Below are 19,324 nucleotides of genomic sequence, written 5' to 3'. Positions count from 1 at the left end.
TGAGTGGCCGACTGAGAATTGGATGACCACATCAGCAATGCACACAGTATTGATTCTTCATTTAAGAATGATTGTCTGTCTTTCAGATGTAAATGTGTCTGTTCTTTCTGGTCCAGCTGTGCCAGTGGAAAGGTTATAATCCTGTTTCTAAGCCCAGCTGCTCCTCATTGCCTCTGCTGGGGTTACCCTGCTCACAGCTGTGCTGAGTGGGTTGCCAGGGCTCACTTAGCCCATTTAAATCAGAACCACCTGGGCTTTCAAAGCACTGTTTAAGTAAGTGAGGCTAAGGTGGGGCTAATTATTTTTGGTGAAGAGAGATAGGTGATCGAGTTGGCTTTCACCGTGTCTGGAAAAAGTAAGTGGCTACTACCTTTAACTTGTCATTACTTGTTTATTCCACCCAACTTAGTGACTCCTCAAGACGGTCCCGGGCAGCAGCTGGTTATTGTGCTGAGGGAAGACTTCTTTAAACTGTGTTGGCTCTGAACAACCTCACGTATCCCCATGAGAAGTTTGGTAGCTACGAGGGTGTTCCGTGAAGTGTCTGTGCGATGGTGTTTACGTGGTCTGGGAAGGTGCTGGGCGTAGTGGTGGTTGTTGTTCATCTGCAAGATTGGACAGTAAGTGGGGGGGAAAAAAGAATCATTCCTGGTTTGCTTCTATCTGTTTACATGTCAATGACATGAGTTGGTGAGATGGAAATGAAGAAATTTCTTTTATCTTGTTTCCAAGGTGGCTTCTCTGCTTTCTGCTTTTTCTTAAAGACCCTTTTCTCCTAGAAAGTCTGTGTAATTTTGTGTTTTGTAATTTAAACCTGTATTAGGGGGAAACTGTTGGATGTTGTGAGAAAAATGGCTAAAAAGTAGTTCACTAGGAAGCATTTCTGTAATGGTTGGTTCTTCACTGAATAGTGAAGGGAAGCAAACATGAAACATAATGAACTTCAGCTGAATAGCACCTGAGCATTAAAAACATGTCCCTCTGGGAACAGTGTTGACCAAATTTTAGAAACAGATTTCTAAAAAGCTGATTTGATGCAATGTTCTCTACTTCAGTGTTTTCTGGTGAGCTGGGTATGATACTTGGAGGACCTACATGATATTCTGGATTTATGAGAATTGATGTGGGATGTCTGCTGTAAGAGTGACTTATTTAAATTAACACTCACAAATTTCTTCACAAGTGTCCCTTTGTAGGCTAGCATACACTAAAAGTAATTTAATTTGTTAATCATGCAAACAGCTGTTTCATCAAATCACCATATTTTGAATTCTGCCAGCATTAACAAGCAATGAAAATGCTTTTCAAGTAGAAACTCTGCAGGATTCTAAGTTAACAGAAAGACATCTATGGTTTACATCAAGGAGAATCTGACTCATTGTCATTAGCATTTTACCAATGCACTGTAAAAGATGAATAGGTTATTAGATTTACCAGAGAGCACTGGATGTGTTGGCACTGATGTTTGTGGGAATGAAAAGTCAGAATGAGTTGGAGTTAAATATCTGTGGTGCACTAGTCAGATTAATCATGTGAGTTTACTCCAACAAAATATGAGATGCTGGGGAAAATTTTTCCTATGAGGGGTTTGTTCTCTCTGCCCTCTTTGGGACTGTTGGATGTGAAGGGTTGTGCTGTATTCACTCTGAAACATCAGGATATATTTGAATTGAATTACATTGCAAAGCTATAGAATTCATAGCATTACAAATAATTATTTAAAATTCAGTAAATTCAGATGAAATGACAGCAGCTCTTCAGCTGTTAAAATGAGTTCATCAAGTTATCAAAATCAGGCATATGTATTTTGCATAGATCAGGTAGAACTGTAGATTCAAAAATGTTAATATAATTTTTCTGACAGAAAAGTATTATAGATTATAAGTAATGACATTCATAATAAATTGTGGTATTCAGGAAGGCCTTTTATGGGACAGATTTTTTCCCCTGCTTTCCACCCCTTGGACACTATCACACATTTCCAGTTTTTCCCTACCAGTTTGTTGGTGTTGATTCTGGCTCTGGCTGAAAGAGGGCAAAATATTCTCATGTACCAGGAGAGTGAGTTACAAACTGCACTGAATTTGCTCTCCAAGAGAATGCTTCCCTCATACTTCTCTTGGCAACCATGAACAGCCACACTAAAATGCTGCCAGGGCTCCAGAGGATCCTTGATATTGATCTTATCTGAGGGAAACGTCTGCTGCCGTGGTCTTGATCTTCCTCAAGTGTTGTGCACTCCAAAAGTGCAAATTTCACTCTGCCTAGTGACATGTAGTTTTAGTAGAAGCAAAGAAAATCAGAATCTCTTAGTAAAGGAATATTACAGCAGTATAGTAACAAAGTCAAGAGGAATTATGTATTAAGATTTCTGGAAGGTTATGTTTTATTTCTTGGATAGACATTTGAGAGTCTCTTAGCACACCTTTCTGGAAAGAAAGTTGTGTGAAAGAGAAAAGAAAATGGCATTTGTAACAGACAAGTGAACTGAGTGACCATTTTGTTTTGCAAAATAATCTACAATTAGAGAGGAGTCACCATGACATGAACACTCGTGGCACTCTGCCACTGTTGTACTGCTGAGCACAGGTGTTGAAGAGAGAGTTTAATGCAGACCCATATGTTATAAGACCTCAAAAGACTCAAGGAACCTTGTTCCAAAGCTGAGAACTCCAGAATGTAGGTTGCTCAAGCTCCTACATAATTCATGTCCTTTATATTGGTGTTAAGACAGTCTTTTATAATCTGATCACAGATTTTAACTTTTTTTCTCAGGAAAAAGCAGAAGTCATAATATTAATATCCCCCTTGCCAAATTTCTAGTTTATCTCTAAGGTATTAAAGTACAGGATCCTCTTTGGCTATGAAAAATAGGTTGTTTCTAATGTCCAGGTAAAATGTGTATTTATAATTCTTAGGAAAAGAGAATACATTTTATCTGAAGCGTATGCACTCTCGGAAAAATTCACTTTGAAGTGTTAAATGTGGAAAAAAATCTACCTTGATTAAAATTTGATAAAATTATGTGGAATAAAAAACTTTATTTCCTTGCAATAAGAAAAATCAAGTGATCATATATTCTTTTACTTAAGGAAAAGTAGTTAGAGAATGTAACTGACCACTCAGAGCATACAAGATCAAGGCTTTTTACATTATGCAGGAAAATGGTTGAGTGCTTACTTTTTAATATAATTTTTTTTTAACTTTACTTTCATTTGTGGAAGTAACTTACTAAAAATACCCCAATTAACTAAATTTTTTAGATGCAGAGTTAGAGTTTGCATACAGTGACTATCTCACTTTTGTCAAGTACACATATCAGTTCTGGTAATTTTTCTGCAAAATTCACAAAATATCTTGTGTTTCCAGATTATGAAGCAATTGCTGCTGATGTGTTATGAGAATAGAAAATAGCAAATTCTGATGCAGACCAATAATATAAGAAAGCTGAATCAAATTTTCAAGTTGTGATATGATTTATCTATTTTAATGTTTGTGGACTCATCCACTTTTAAGAGGGCTGAACCCATTTCAGGCTGACACTTGAAAATCAAAATAAAGCATTAGATTAGATTATTAAATCCCAATAGGAAATGAGATGAGTCAGACAAGAATTTGGCTGCTATTCTGCTCTGTAAAGTTCTACAAAGGGGACAATGCAAAAACTGAAGAGTGACATTTTTTGGTGGTTTATTGGCTTGCAGATTTCTGTCAGTACAGAATTCTTTGCAAGGTGTCACACCATCCATGTGCCTTCATTAGTGAGAGAGCCCATCAACCCTTCCAGCCAGAAGGAATATTGTGCCAAATTACCTTGCACAGGTCCTGCAGTGGGCTTTCTGGTAATGTGCCAGATATTAATTTTTCTTGCTGAATAGTAATTTTCTTTCCATGATTCTCAATACCACGTAAAATACTGTTATTAAAACTACTTCTCAAAGGCTTATAGAACATTTTAAGAAGTTTCTTTTGAAAACAAGAATTCTGTTAGGACTCAGAAGTAAAAGAGGGCTGAACTAAGATATCCAAGATCTCGGGAAACTGTAACTTCATCAAGAATGGATTTCATAAATTAGTGGACTGACAGATAACATTCTGGAGGGAGATTAACATCATCTCACAATAGCCATGAAAGTGATTTCTTTCTCTGTTTCTCTTGCTCCTGTTGACATGTATGGATATCAGCAGTCAGGTCTCAGTGGCAACGGACAAAATTAGTGACCATTTATAAGCTGTGTGAACATGTAGTTAGGCCAGTGTTGTGGGCACTATTTCCTGGGTTACATATTCATTTGTAAGTGAATTCTGTATTGACTGCCCACCTGTAGTAGAAGAGTATGTTTCCCTGGTGCCCAGAAGGTCTGTTCCTGTTGGTTGTCTAAGCAGCTGAATTAATTCAGTGTCTGTGGGTGAGAAACACTTTCCTGCCTTGCTGGAGCAGAGAACCAGAGCTTTTCTGGCAATCTGAAGAAGAACTCTGCAGCTTTTGTGAAAACACAGGGCCATGAGTAGGAGCAGGTCCTTCCCTCTGGGTTCAAACCCTGTTGTGCTGGGCTGTGGGGCTGTGTCAGGGACCACCTGGAATCCCAGCTGACCTTCTGGATTTGGCCGTGCTATTTACTGGTTGAGAACAATGCAGCTCTTGTGGTTCCTTGCTATGGTAAATTATTTGTCCAGAAAACAAAAGTCAAACCGAAATAAAAGTGGGGAAAAAAAAGGAGATGAAAGAAAGGGAGAAGGTGATGGAATGCAGAGAATAACTGTGGCATTTGGTCCTAAACTTGAGACCAGTGCTCTAGACTGAGTACAACAAAGCATATGCTATTCTTCCTGCACTAGGAATTTTTTACTTAATACTTCTTGGTAGAATTTTCTTTACTGGTGACTGTTTGTTGTAGATGCAAAAAGGCAAAATAAAATTATGCAACATTTAGGAATTGTACCTCAGCCAAAGTGGCTTACATTCATTTGAAACATCATCTGTCTCAGTAATTAGAATACTTACAGTTAACAGGGACCTGGCCCAAACTATTTGGTTTTGGACCATGTTCTGTTTAAGCATCTGCCCTTGAGTTAATTTTTTAAAATTTCTCAGTATGTTCTAGCTGTGGTCTGCATATTTAATTTCTCTTGGTGTTTTGATGCCATTATGGATGCATGGCAATTTCACACTAAAAAAAAATCTTGATATTTTCCATTTGGATAGTATATAGAACTGTAGTATTTTCCATTATGAGGAAATGGTTCTTTTTTCCCCCAAAATGTGTATTTCTAAAAAAATTATCAACCTTTAGGATGTGGGTGAAAGAGTCCCATTTTCATCTCAGTGACTTTCTAAGGTAAAAGAAATGAATTAGAAAAGTGGGAAATTCTGTGACAGTAGGTGCAATAAATATTATGCTAGAATAGTAGGAAGTTTGTTATTTTTAAAGCTCAACCATTCTAGTTCAGCTACGGTATTTTAAGGGCATGTGTTGGGACTAGTTTGATGTATTTGCCTAATGTTATTTTGTGAATTATTTTTCTGATACCTCCATTTGTATTCTTACTGAAGAAGAGATTGCAGAAATTCTAGCTTAGGATACTAAAATATTTAAGATCACCGAGATAGCTTTCACTTGAGGAACTTTTCTGGACATTAATCTCTCAAAATCAAAGTAATACGGAAATATTTACGGAATTTTATGTCCAGATGTTGAAAAAAATCAACTTTTTTAATATTAAGTAATAAATAGAGGGAAAATTTCCAGTGGTTTTTGGGTTAATTTTGGATTTGCCTTCATTCTTCATGTGTAAGAAGGAAAAGAAGAAAATCTTTAAAGAATAGAGCTTTGGTGATGTCAGTGGAGGAACTCTGACAGAAAATTAACATAAGACACTTGATCTTGTACCATATATAACTATAATATCACTATAGGGTGTGCCTATATCTACATCTATGTAGAATATATATTTGTCATACAAAATAGAATTTTTTTTTTTCCCTAAGATAGTTATAACATCATATAGAGATTAAAAAAAGTAAGAATTTTGTATGTGCCATTTTCCAATCAAATATCTCGAACTTCTGCACAAAAATGAGAGCTACCATTCCATGTTGAGCAGGAGAAAATAAGGTCTGGGGTGTTGATACCACACTGCAGCTCCCAGCTTGAGTGTGGGCAGAGAGAGGGGTAAAAACTCTGCTTCTCTTATTCCAACTCTCCTGTCAGCTCTGACAAATGCCATTTAGTGTTTTCCTGTTACGAGGTCACTGCTAATGACACCCGGAATGTAGATGAGAAGTGAAAGTGTGAAAAATGCTTAATAGCTGTTTTGTCAGGGAAAAGTTATACATAAAACCACTTTGTACTTTTTATTGGAACGATTCAGCTATTAAAGCATATTTAACAATTCCAATTTTTTGATGCGTGGTGTGCCGTAATTACCATCAATTTTTATTATTTTTGGCAAATGATCATTGCTGTGCTCAGAGGACTTCACCTAGACAGATTTTCCCATTTCATGCAGCACAAAATCAGTTTTTTAGCTCCTCTAGCAGTGCTTATGTTCAATCCACCATATTAAGCAGTGACCTATTAACTGGATGGTTCAAAGGCTTAGCAATACATGTGTTTGGATTTAGATTGGCTTCCACTGTCCTAGAAGTTAAGCTCAGTCATTTAGAGCTCCTAGAAATCATCCTGGAACAGTGAATTTAATTCACTGGTTAGTAATAAAATAGTATGTAGAAAATCTTACAATTGAGTACCCTAAAACCCAGTGCAGTTACTGCCCCATACTAAGAAATCCTTAGCTATATCACATTTTAGATCCAGTCATCAAGCTTTGGCTTGCTAGTTCATATTCTTCTGACAGAACTGAGTGACTGTTGTGAAATATTTAGCATTTTCCTGATCCATCATCTTTTGCATAAAAAAATTAGGTATGTTTTGATTTTATTAGTATCATGTTTGACTGCTACATTGCTTTTGCCTTCCTTCCGTAGTAATGAGAAAGGCATTTGGAGTAAATGAGTATACTTCTGGGCTCCTTAAAACTGTTATAGCTCTTTGTGATCTTGGTACTCTTTGTACCAAGTGGTGTACCAGCATGCTGTGCCAGGCACAGCTCAGTAGTGGAAACAACAATAAATCATCAAAAATTCATCTGGCTTTCCTTGGCCTTGGGTGGCACTGGGGACTCCCGTGGTTCTTTTGTCAGTAATGGGTCTTCATAAGTGGATCTGGTCTTAAGATTCCCAAAGGATGATTTTGTCCCCTGTGCCTGCTTATCCAGATGATGTCTGAGGCTTCCAGGAGCTTTGCCATTGTCTGGCTTGTGGCTAAAGGATGTGCTCTTGGCTGTGCTCCAACAGAATCCATTCAGTTGCTCGATGTCCTGTAGCCTGGGGATGAGGAGAAGGTGACTCCACCAAATAATGAAGGCTCTGTTCTTATTGGCTGGATGGCAATTCTGTACAATAATAAAATAAAGTAATTAATGTGTCTTAATTATAGTCCTCTTTAAAAACCCATTGCCTTAGCGTATTTTTCCAATAATGTGCAACTAAAAAAACAAAGCCAGAAAATATACAGATGCAACTTTGTTAATAATTCATATGCACATTTTAAGTGCAGTTTGGGTAAGGTACAAAAACAGAGGAAGTACTGAGCACTTTTTTCTCCTTTTCAATGACTTGGTTATATTTTTTCAAAGATTCTTTTTCACACTGTATTGCTTTGAGGATCATGAAGACCACCATGACCTATCTGCAGATTACACTGGAAAATGCTGATTTCTTTTAATGGCAACTAACTTGTCATTAGTAAAAGTAGCAAAGAATTTGAAAGGTGTGAAACTTATCTTCCCTAAGCTGGTGATAACCATGTATCTTTCTGTCCAGAAGAGATTTTAAGAAGCCTTAGTGTTTGGCATTTCATTTAATTTCATAGATCAGAAAGCAGGTAATTGTAGACTTCCATTCTTTTTCTTCCAAAATTGAGGGGAAAAAAAGTATGTAAATGATTTAAAAGCAATTAGCTGCATGCATATTGTCCTGGCAAACCATTCTATCCCTTTGCTATGTAAATTTTGAGGCAAGCTTGATTTATCTGTCTAGTTGATATGAAACAGGGGAAAACCAAGGCTGCCCTTCTAAACTGATGTAGGTTGCTTTCCATCCTAATTTTATTGTTATAGAAAAATAAGACAGTTACAAAATCAGTTTTAGTCAATAACAGAGTAATCACATCCTAAAATGATATTATTATTTATTCATGCTTAGTTAAATATAACTGTAACATGAAATAAATGATTATCTGTTTTGGGTATAATTTCATCATAAGGCCTTTGAAGGTCATTTGGACTACACAACTAATTAATGTTTTATTTCCAGCCTTCCTTAATTATTCTTGCCAGATGGTCCTTTATTTGTGTTATTGCTTGGAGTTTCCAGCTGAGGTTGTTTGATTGTTGAAGAAAAATATGTGATGGCACCATAAGATAACTGTAATTGAATTGTTAGGTATGTTAGAACATTCAAGCCTTCTGTCCCTGCTTTAGCCACATCTGGGAAATAAGTTTGTTGACAAAGTGCTTTGGCACCTCATTGAATACTTGATGTGATATATGAAAATGTTTAGAGCAAGCTCAATTAGCATAAAAGCCGTTAGAAACAGAACTCTGGTAGCTTCTCATTCATTTATGAATTACAGAATCTTCTGGGAAAAATGCACAAATGGGTAAGTTACCAGGTGGTTGGTTTTGTTTAGGCTTTTGTTTGGTGGAGTCTGTTAGCATCTGACTTTCTTTTCACACATCTGGACAATATTGCTTTTGTGTTTATAACAACACAGTAAATAACAAAATACAAAATAATGTGATGAAAGCATAAATTTAATATTTGGCTATTAGATGAACTTTGGTGAGTAACATCTCAGGAGTGCTTGTTTCTAAGAGGGTTAGGTACAATACTGGCAGATTCCAGATTTGGGAATGTAAATACAGCATAAAATGTTTTGTTTTAATCAATAATCAACCTTGTTTGCACTGTGCTAGTAAATAAGTATCACAATTTTTCTTTGAAAGTCCCATAGTGCCAGGTTCTATATAACAACAAATAAACATGCATGTTCTTAAAAAGCAGAGGAAATGAAAGGAAAAATGGTGCATGGTAGTACACAAATGCACTATTTTGTTCCAAATACTTCTTTAATCTCTTTTCCAGCCATTCTTTTCACCATTTTTCTATAATCATTGCAAGAAGCAGTTTTGGGAAATGGAGATGAGTTTACAGAAATATTGAATATTTTCTATAGATATGTGTGTCAGGGGTAGCTGGGAAAAAAGAACTGAGGTATTTGTGTGGGAAATTGAATAATGGATGAATAAGGAAGGTATTAACACAAAGGTCCAAGATCAGAAGGAATTGGCTCATCTAGAATGTGAGAAGTGAGGTGTACCTTTGTTTCATTCATAGCTGTGTCCTTCAAGACACGTGGGTAAAATGTTATGTTTAAAAAAAAGTTAACAAATCAGAAATTGCAAGAAAAAGCTTACCATAACAATGGATAAGAGTCTGTTGAATAAGAATAGTTTAGAGATGACTTTCCTCTGTTGCTTTCTTTTGTTTTGTATTAACTATCATATTAGAAAATGCTCTGGAAGAAAACTATCATACTGGTTGTGGAAATTAGTTCCCAGTATTGAAAATATGGATGTGCTATACCAAGTTTCACCAGTCTAGCACAGCATTTAGAAATATGTCACAGACATCTTTTCATTAAAATCCTTTCTTAGGATTTTTTCCTGCTGGAGCTGAGAAGTTTCAGCAACAAAGTGTAAACAATGATTATCTGCTGCTGTGGAATGCAAGTGGATCTGTGATTGGTCTCCTGTGGATGTTTGGATTTACTGCCCACTCACGGCAGAGCTGCTCTTGCTCTCTGCCGAGGGACAGGTCTTTGTTATTCATTCTTTTCTATTCTTAGCTTAGCTAACCTTCTGAGAACTTTTCCTTCTATTTCTTTTAGTATAGTTATAATGTAGTATATATATCATAAAATAATAAATCAAGCCTTCTGATCGTGGAATCAACATTCTCGTCTCTCTCTTCACCTGCAAACCCTTGTGACCACGGTCACAGAAATATTGGTAAATTTTTGTGCTGCCTCTTGCTACTGGACTATCTGTTTAGCAACACAGTATCTTAGCAAATCCTCCCCCATTTAAAGAGTGGTTTAGCTGAGCAGAGAAGTCTTCTCCCCCATCAGGCAGTATCAGAGATGTATCCCTCTGATACCTCCTCAGCCAGTATCAGAGATGAGTGTTCTTGGCTTATGAGTGCTCTGAACGTAAAACTCTTCGGATGTTGGGTGAGATGGGAAGCAGCTGCTGCCTTTCAGAGCACAAATGTAGGGCTTTCAGGATGGAGCCCACAACACAATACAGATGCATCGAATTAAGGCTCTGCCCACTGGTGTCTGCTACTTCCTCTGTAATTCCAGCATTTTGTGCTTTAACTTGTTTGGTTGTTAAAATGTTATAAATATGCATTTTCTGAATTGCTGCTCTGAAAAATGGGGCCCTGGAGCTGGTGGTAACATCTCTGCGGCAGTGGTGGAGTCAGTGGGCACTTCTGTCAGCTGCAGGAGATCTGCCCATTCATATTTAAATCCAGTCCTTGTGCCAGAACTGAACAGCAAACTGTTCACAAGCTCATCTTCTGCAGTGCTAAGCATGCACTCTCTGAGCCACCAACAAAAGAGACACAGAAATTTCTGTAATGAGCAGTTAAACTCACCAGAAACTGCTTTTAGCCCCTGGTTACCAAATAAACACAATAGGTAAAAGAAGGAAGACTACCAGGGGGATTTCACCTTAGAAATTTTAAAACTCTTTTCAGTTTTAGTTTTCTTCTTTTTATCAGTTCACCATTTCTCTGCTTTATAGTTCATTCTCTTAGCTGTACAAACCAAATTACTCAAACAATATTGCATGGTATTTTTAAATAAAACTTTTAGGACTGTATGTGAATTTTCACTCCTTTTCCTTCTTTTTATCTGGTGTTGCAAAATAATACATTAAGGCTGATGCCCCCAAGTTCCATAAGCTGCCTTGTGATCCATGTACTGAACTCTGCAGCTTTGCAGACAGTCTTTTCCAAAGTCTCCCAAGAGGTTCTGCATTTTGCTGTTTCCACTCAGTGCAGCAGGAAGGAGGGTGGCCAGCTGGGAAGAGAGACAAACCATAACAGGAGTGAGCTGACCTCTGACTCCAGGATCTGTGTGAATGGGAGGTTGGTCCCAGATAGTCTCTTACCACAGCAGGATATCCCAGTGTAAAATGCCAGCATGAAATTACTAATTATCCTGCTTTTTGACTTCAGGATATGCTGCTGACTGTATATTTTTGTAATGTCACCATAGTACTACAGAAATATTTGCAGGAAGAGGAATTATCTTGCCATTGTGGCATTAAATTATGTCAGGCCAATTTAGCAATCTTTTGTAACACTTACTTTTATACCTCTGCCTTTTATAGGGATTTATAAAAATGCTGTGCAGAAAAAAAGTATACAGGCAGTAGATTAAGTGGGTTTTTTAACCTTATTGTGTAAACCTCTAAATGCTTCAACATTACATATGGTTTTTCATGGTGTAGAAGATCAATATTAGTGTTTCTTTGTGCCCACAATGCAAGATGTATTACTCAAGGTACATGACATACTACCTCACCAAAGTACCCGCTGAGATTTGTAGGTGGTGTTGGGTTACAGCTGTTTTTTCCTGGAGGCTAAAGTTGCCTAAATCTTGGCCCTCACTGTTCTGTTTTTTCCCCTCATTATATATTTAAGAGAGTCAAATCATTCATCATTCTCAATTACTGGGATATAATTCACTGCATGCAATGTGAGCTACAGACCAGATGCCTGAAAATTCCTGCACTGGCCAATAATCTTAGGTCCCAGTACACATTCTGGTTTTAATACAACAGTAACATGTTTGTTTCCTATTAAATTATTTGCAGAAGATGCATCCCTGATCAAAGCTTTGTCAGGCAGGTGGTTATCAGAATGGGACACAATCAGGGAGACTCAGAGCAATATAAACATTCTGAGCTCTGTTCCTTTTAACAGCCCATAAAATGCCAATAACATTTAAAAGGAATAACTTGATTTTGTTAAAGGGCAGGATCTGTCATGGGAACTTGAGGCTGCAAGGTGTTTAAATGAATGTCTCATAGTGGACTGGAAGTCCTGCCCTCTACTTCTACGTGTACTATGTTAAAATGAGCTTTCATTTTAAGAGTGCTTCAGTTTGTCTGTGTTTTCCTCTGTTGTTGCATAAAATAATATATGCTTCATGGTTTCATGCAGTAAATTCATTAGAGCTAACAGACAGACATCACACAAAATTCAAAACAATCTCTGTGTGAACAACCTGTTGTTTTGAATTTTTTTGATTTGCTGGTCCTCCACATATTTTGTCCCAGTTCTTGAATCATGGAAACAAATACGAGGTACTGAAGGAGTTTAAAGGCTGGGGGTTTCTTCAGACAATGAAGTCTCAATATCCAGTGGAGTGAAGATACAATGAAGTATCGATAACAAGAGGTCAATATTCGCAGCATTTTTGGTTTTTAAATATGAATTTGTGGCATCGACTTGGTTTGTGTCCAACAGAGCATTTAAATGGAATAGTTTTTGAAGAGCTATGAGGGAAGGTGTTCTGTTGAGTAAGGCCCCACCTTGAGTGCTGTGTTCAGTTTTGGACCCCACATTTCTAAAAATACATTGAGATGCTGAACATGTCCAGAGAAGGGCAATGGACCTGGGGAAGGGTCTGGAACTCAAATCTGAGGAGTGGCTGAGGGGAGCTGGGGTGGTTGTCCTGGAGAACAGGACACTCAGGGGCAACCTTATTGCTCTCTGCAACTCCCAACAGGAGGGTGTAGTGAGGTGGGTGTTGGTCTCTTCTGCCGTGTCTCAAGGGAGAGAGGAAATGGCCTTAAGTTGCAGCAGGTTCAGATTAGATATTATGAATTTTTTTCTCACTGAATGAGAAGTCAGACACTGAGATAAGTTGCCAGGGTAGTGGTGGAGTCGCTATCTCTGGATGTGTTCAAGAGGTGTCTGGATGTGGCTCTTGGGGGTGTGCTTTAGGGATAATTATGGCAGTGCTGGGTTCATATTCATATGAAATCATTGTGATCTCGTCCAACCTTGCTGATTCTGTGAGAAGGTTGTGGTGGTGTGGGAATCAATACTGCTCAATCAGCTCAGCACACCAGTGACCTTGCTATCCCAGTTTTCTGGGAAAGTATTGTCAGAGATGAATTTTAAGGGTTGATGGGAAGGTTTCAATGGGTGAAGATTTTTAGGTAGCCTAAGGGACAGTGTTGGGGAAGGTGCAAATGGTCTTCTAATTTGAGAAAGCAGCATTAATGATTCAGTACCCATAATGATAACATATGAAAAGTGCTAGATAGAAGAAATTTCAAGGGGTTTTGAAATTGAAGACAAGTTGAAATGGTAGGGAAACCGAGGAACCAGGTGTTAAGTAAAAGATGATATGATCAAAGTGATGACAAGATAATGATCTCTCCAGAAATGCCTTGAATAGATTAAGTGGGCCAGGATTGCATTTGTTAAGGCAGGTGAGAGAGCTGCAGTGGTGGAGTTAAAGGCTGCTGACCACATTAGTGTGAAATAGAATTGTGAGAGTTATTCAATATGCTCACACAGTTCTGTGGTTCTGTTTTAGTCTGTGTTGCTGGTATTTGCAAAGCTAAAACTCAGCTCAACTAATCATTCTAGTCCTTTTTAATTACTGTTCTGTGAAATACTGAAGTTGTCAATTTTGTTGTTGTTCATTGACACTCCTAGAAATGGAGAAGAAATTTATTCAGGTCAGCCCAAGTGATTTTTTTTTCCTCTTGGATTCTCACTTTTATAAGCTATCAGGGGAAATTAAATGCAAAGTTTAACATGACATGTATTTTTAATAAAGGCAAAGAAAACTTGAAAATGAAAAATTGGAATCTTACACTTCAGTGCAATTCATTGTCTAGAAGAGGATCTTTTATTAAGTCATGTGCCTTTTTTAATTTTTAAGACTGATGCATGAGTAAGATAGATAGAAAACCACAAATGGAATTATTCCTCTGTCTTATCTGGAGCAGCATGCCCTGATTACCAAGTTAGTAATGCTCTTTCTGGAGCATCACACCCTCTGAGCCTGTCTTGTTAATGGTTCTCACTGGGGGTAAATATTATCTGGATCAAACAGCAGCAAATGAGGACTACTGCCCTCAGCAGCAAGCAGTCATGCCAAGTTCCTTTTTTTTTCTTTTTGTGCCAAAGAATAATTTAATTATTGATATGAATTGGAATGGCTTTAAGAGGAGAGTGAGTGAAAGCTCAAGCTAGCACAAATATAAGGAAATAAAAAAGAAATTCAAAAAGTAACTGGGAAAATTATGCGATGATTGTATTAGCAGGTTTCTTTATGCTTTTTTGTGTTTTTAAATGTACAGTTGGTGATGACTGAGAGTCTCCTCTAGAAGTTCACATAGAACAGGAGCTGGATTCAGGTATTTTGACTTGCCCTGTAAAGAAATTTGCCTTTTTATGTGAAATACAAATGAAATACATATGTTTTTGTAAAGAAGGTTCAATGGCCAAGTTCAGGGACATGAAGGAGCCTGATGTAGTTAGTTTCCATATATGAGGAAAATTTGATTAAACAGAAATGGAAGAAGTTGAGTTACTTTTGAACAGGGTAGTGTCATGTGACATTTTGGCTCAATGTCTAGTTTCCAGTTGTCCCATAAAGGTGATGATTTGCAGACAGCCCTTGTTCCCTCTGGCCTGTATCATCTCTGTCATGTGAGTGTGGTGCTTTGACTTTATTTAGTTTAGGTGAGGAATGTATGGAACAGCACAGCCTTTCCCTGTCCTCCTGCTGCAGACTCTGCACGTTTTTCTGTCTCAGCTACTCTAGAAGTTTAAATATTTCTAAGTATCTACAGGAAATTTGGTGATGTAAATGCTATCAGGACTGAATAGTAACGATTTAGGGAAAATGAAGTCATATTCAGTTCATATAGTGAAGCAAGATATCAAAAAGCCCCAAGCCATCAGCTTTTACTTGCTTAGTCAGTGCCTTTCCCAACAGGGATGCTATCTTTTCTCCCCCTTACGTGGAAGGTCATGTGGTTTATAAGAAAACAGAAAATCTTTTCTAGTATTTGCTTGTGTTCAAAAAGAAATCAAACCCCTGAGGCTGCAGTGAGCTTGAGTGGGAGATGTGTAGGAGTAAGGATTAATTAAACTGAAATAGGACTTCTGGTTTTCTTTGGGAAAGCTGGGATGAGTTCACCTGTGGGATATTTTTCCCAAATAGTATTAATGAAGATCAAACTGGTTTATGTTAATATCTGTAATACTGAAAATAACTTTGAATATTACCCTGATCTAATGCTACATTTAGCTGTTATATTTAACCTGAGATCTGATGGAGAAAATAAGGAGTATTAAAGAAATGTAAATTCAGTTTCCAGATCTTTGTCAGTCTTCAGTTATCGGGTGTTCCTGATTATTCTTAAATACCAATGGAAGTGCTTAAAGTCGCTTGCTTAAAGTAATTTCATATCATATATAAAATACTCCTGCATGATTACTTCAAAGGTTTGGCAGCATGCTTTAAGTATACTTGTAAAAATAATTTCCTTTTCAGAAGAATAGTACAAGTTTCCCACTTAAACCAAAATAAGAAATTATACAGTTAGATTTGCAATGAATAATAAGAGTTTTGCTTCTCAATTTGAGAATGAATTATGTGCATTTGGTTTAAGACTTATGAGGAAATTTATGATGATGACTATAACCATGAATAACTACTTTATATAAACACACATAAAATTCCTTTAAGTATTGTAATTAAAACATTTAAAGGTACACACTTTCTGGTCAGTCTTTTGTATATCAAATAGTGGAGTAATTAATGAATAAGGAAGTTGATAATTGAATCATACGATCCTTATCTGAAGCTTTATAAATTGTGGCCTTAGGTACTAGATACCCCAAACATTCTCTTCCTAAAGCAATGATGTTTACACCATTGTGTTGTGAGCCAGCCTTATCAGGAATTTTCTGCAACCTGGAAAGCCTGAGGTCCTTAAAATTGTTCAGCAACTCACCTCCTTCTAGAGGAGGGAGGTAATTCCTACTGCACCAGTGATTAGATTAAACTTTTCACCTTCTGTAACAAGTAAAGAGATATTGTGGATATGGAAGAAGTAGATATGGAATGTATTTTCTTCAGGAAACTGTCAAGGAAAGCTGGAGGAGGCAGCAGCTGCATTGAAAAAGAGGATCATAGTCTTGGAAAGTTGGGAAAATATGTATTGATGGCAAAGTGTAGTGAATATTAAACTGATTAAAAGTTAAGATGGGGGGATGCAGGAAGCAGGATCTTGATCTATTGATAAATAAGACGTGTAGAAGGCTTGAAATACTTGTTCCACTCTGCTTGATTTTAGCCATGTTTCATGAGACGCCTATGTAACTTCTGAGCTCTGCAATTCCAAGTGCAATCTGGTATTAGGAAGTCCAGAGAACAGTATTACATGAAATATCTTCCACAATGTTTTTTATAATCCATGTCTGTATATCAAATGTCCTTAGAAAAACAGAAATCCGGATCTTGCAGTTCTGAAGCAGTGACCTATTCAGGAGACACAACCATAATATTTGTTCTTTGTATTATCTAGCCATGGTCCAGACTGGGTTACACTGTTTTCTTTAAATTAGCATGCTTAGTTTCTCTTTGAGATTTTAAGGGTAATTTTGAAAGGATTTTCTTTCCTCCCCCCTCAAGGGTCTAGTGGAACCCATCATATACAAAATATGTCACCAGAAAAGAAAGCATACAGTTTAGACTCTACGTTCATCAGTGTGCTGATGACCTGGGGCTCTGGGCTTTATTTTCATTAAACTTTATCAGTAGAAAGTCTCTTTTGTCTGCCTTCACAGAGTGTCTGTGAAATTGGATTTGGATGACAATGAGCTGGTTAATGCTCTGTCTAGGAAAGGCAGCCATTTCTTGTTTGGAACTTGAGATCCATCCTTATCTGTAAGGATCTTCATGAAAGATTCAGTTTACTCTCTGTTTAGAGATCTAATAGGCTTGGTGGAGTTTTAACATGTTTTTGGGTAGTTATCCAAAGCTTTGCACTGGAATTTCTACTTTGCCACACCAATACAAGTTTGTGTAGCTGCTCTTGGTTACTGCAGGGACCTTACCTGAGGCCAGAGGGATCACTCGGTTACTGCTGCACAGGCAGAGTGCAGCTTTTCAGGTTGTTTTGGGTTTGTTTGTTTGTTTTTTGGTTTTTTTTTTAATTTTGAGTGGTGTTTTTGTTTGTTTGGTTTTGATTTTTTAGGGTTTTTTGGGTTTTTTTTTTGTAGAAGTACAGGGTCTGAAGGTGGATGCTTACGTCTTACATGATTTTGGTCCTGTTTTCTACATAGATCTTTTGGTAGCCTGTTATTTCTCCTGGCTCTACTTTAAATGTCTCTGTTGTGGCAAGAGGATGTTCTCAGTGGAAGAATTATGGTCTTTTGAGACCTAAATCATAATCTTTCTCTCCTCTTTTTAAGACAAGGCTGCTATTTCCCATTAACTCCTACATTTAAAAGGCTGTTTTTTCTTTAATATTTTGTGTGTATTTCCCTCAGGAAAACAGTTTGTAGTAGACCTGGATGTTGTAGGTTTTTTGTTTTCTAAACAGTCTTTGTCTCATATTTTACCACAACAATTTTGAATAAAGTTTTAAGATACATTTTACTTGCTTTGCTCTATCAGCACAATAGCTGGGAGGCATCCAGATTTACATCCTGTGCTTCTAAGCTCACAGAAAGTAAAAAGCCAAAACTATGCAGGTAATCTGTGCTATGATTTTTAGTAGTTTTCTGAAGTGACATGAAATCAAAATTTCCTAACTGGACATCATCACCTTTGTTTTGCCTCTAGAACCAATTCTATTTCAATGAGCAGAATATCTCCAAGTATACACTTCAGTTGCAGTAGCACCAAGCCCAAATCTGCTCACATTGTAAAATGAGATAATTAATTTGGCCTTAACTACGTCAGCCATGAGAACAAATTAGTGGCTCATATTATTTTTTTTCTTCCATGCAGTGTCTTGGGCTCTCCCTTTCCATAATCCACCTGTACTGCAGGTGGCTGTTGCTTCTATTAAGAACAGATTTTCCTTTAGATTTTTCTTTGTTTTGTTTTTTTTGCTTTTAAAGTACAGATCTCAGCTCAAGATGAAGATTAAGTTTCAGGCTTTACAGTGCATATAATTTAAACTTGCATGGACTTCAATACAAGTTCTTTACTGCACTGAGGATGTGCTCTGCAGCATGGAAAGGATTTCCTGTGAGGGTAACAGTCTGCATTCCCAGTTCCTGCAAACCTGTGGCTGCATCATGCACATATGGAGCAAATAGGAGGCAAGAAGATAATAGATGACCCACTTATTTTAGCAGCTGCCACCTAATTCCTACCTGCTTTTTATAATATTTAGATATTCGGAGAAATATTGGAAGTACAAGTATGCTGTTTTATTGTAAGGCAGAATCTTCTACTGGAATTTATCAGAAAAGGAAATCTGTTTTGTTCCAATTCATGCATTTTGGAAGGGATAGGCATGCTCAGGAATGTGTACAAAATAGGGATTGATCTGTAGAAAAACAATTGTCTTATTTTACCACAATGAAAGAGACAGCTTTAAGATAGAAATAAGGGCAAGAAGATGTGTGAGTGAGCTATCATCCTGTAATTTAATCTAGTGTGGTCAAATATTAACTGTTGAATGAAAACTGAGACAGCATAGATTTAGCAGGTGAGGCTGCAAAGTACATTGCAGATTATGTCTTTGAAGCTAATGGAACTTTCTTCATGTATACCTTTGTATTAAAATATTTAATTTTAAATAACTTGCATTTCTGTGCTGGTCTTGCTGTTCCACCTCATGGTTTGCAAGATATCAACATTTTCTTTAGAACTAGTCAACAGTTCATTTATCAAGGTAAATATTTAGTAACTTTTAAAACTACATATTTTGTAAACTTTATTTTCAAATAAACATGAAGGATTTGAATGTTTATTTTAATACTTAGTTTTTTAACTAATTTGTAAACATTTAAGAATACTATTTGATAAAAATATATGGTAGCACCTAATTTCAGTACAACACATCCGTGTTTGTGCTACTACTTGGTGGTCTGGCATTCTGTGAGGTAAGATACTTCTAGAAGCAAGTTTACACTTGA

At 37.0% G+C, this 19,324-nt stretch overlaps 1 protein-coding gene and 1 long non-coding RNA gene across 4 annotated transcripts in view; both read left to right on the top strand.

Moving 5' to 3' along the window:
• The window catches only part of ATRNL1 (attractin like 1), a 428,690-nt gene that overhangs the window by 266,196 nt on the left and 143,170 nt on the right, over positions 1 to 19,324 (top strand). The gene's annotated exons all lie outside the window — the stretch shown is intronic.
• On the top strand, positions 310 to 18,988 carry LOC132075951 (uncharacterized). Its single transcript, XR_009418857.1, has 2 exons — positions 310 to 355; positions 18,304 to 18,988. It is a non-coding gene; the product is annotated as an uncharacterized LOC132075951 (long non-coding RNA).

The sequence above is a fragment of the Ammospiza nelsoni genome, chromosome 8 (assembly GCF_027579445.1).
Source record: "Ammospiza nelsoni isolate bAmmNel1 chromosome 8, bAmmNel1.pri, whole genome shotgun sequence".
In the NCBI taxonomy this organism is placed as follows: domain Eukaryota; kingdom Metazoa; phylum Chordata; class Aves; order Passeriformes; family Passerellidae; genus Ammospiza; species Ammospiza nelsoni.
This window is presented reverse-complemented; position numbering and strand designations above follow the sequence as displayed.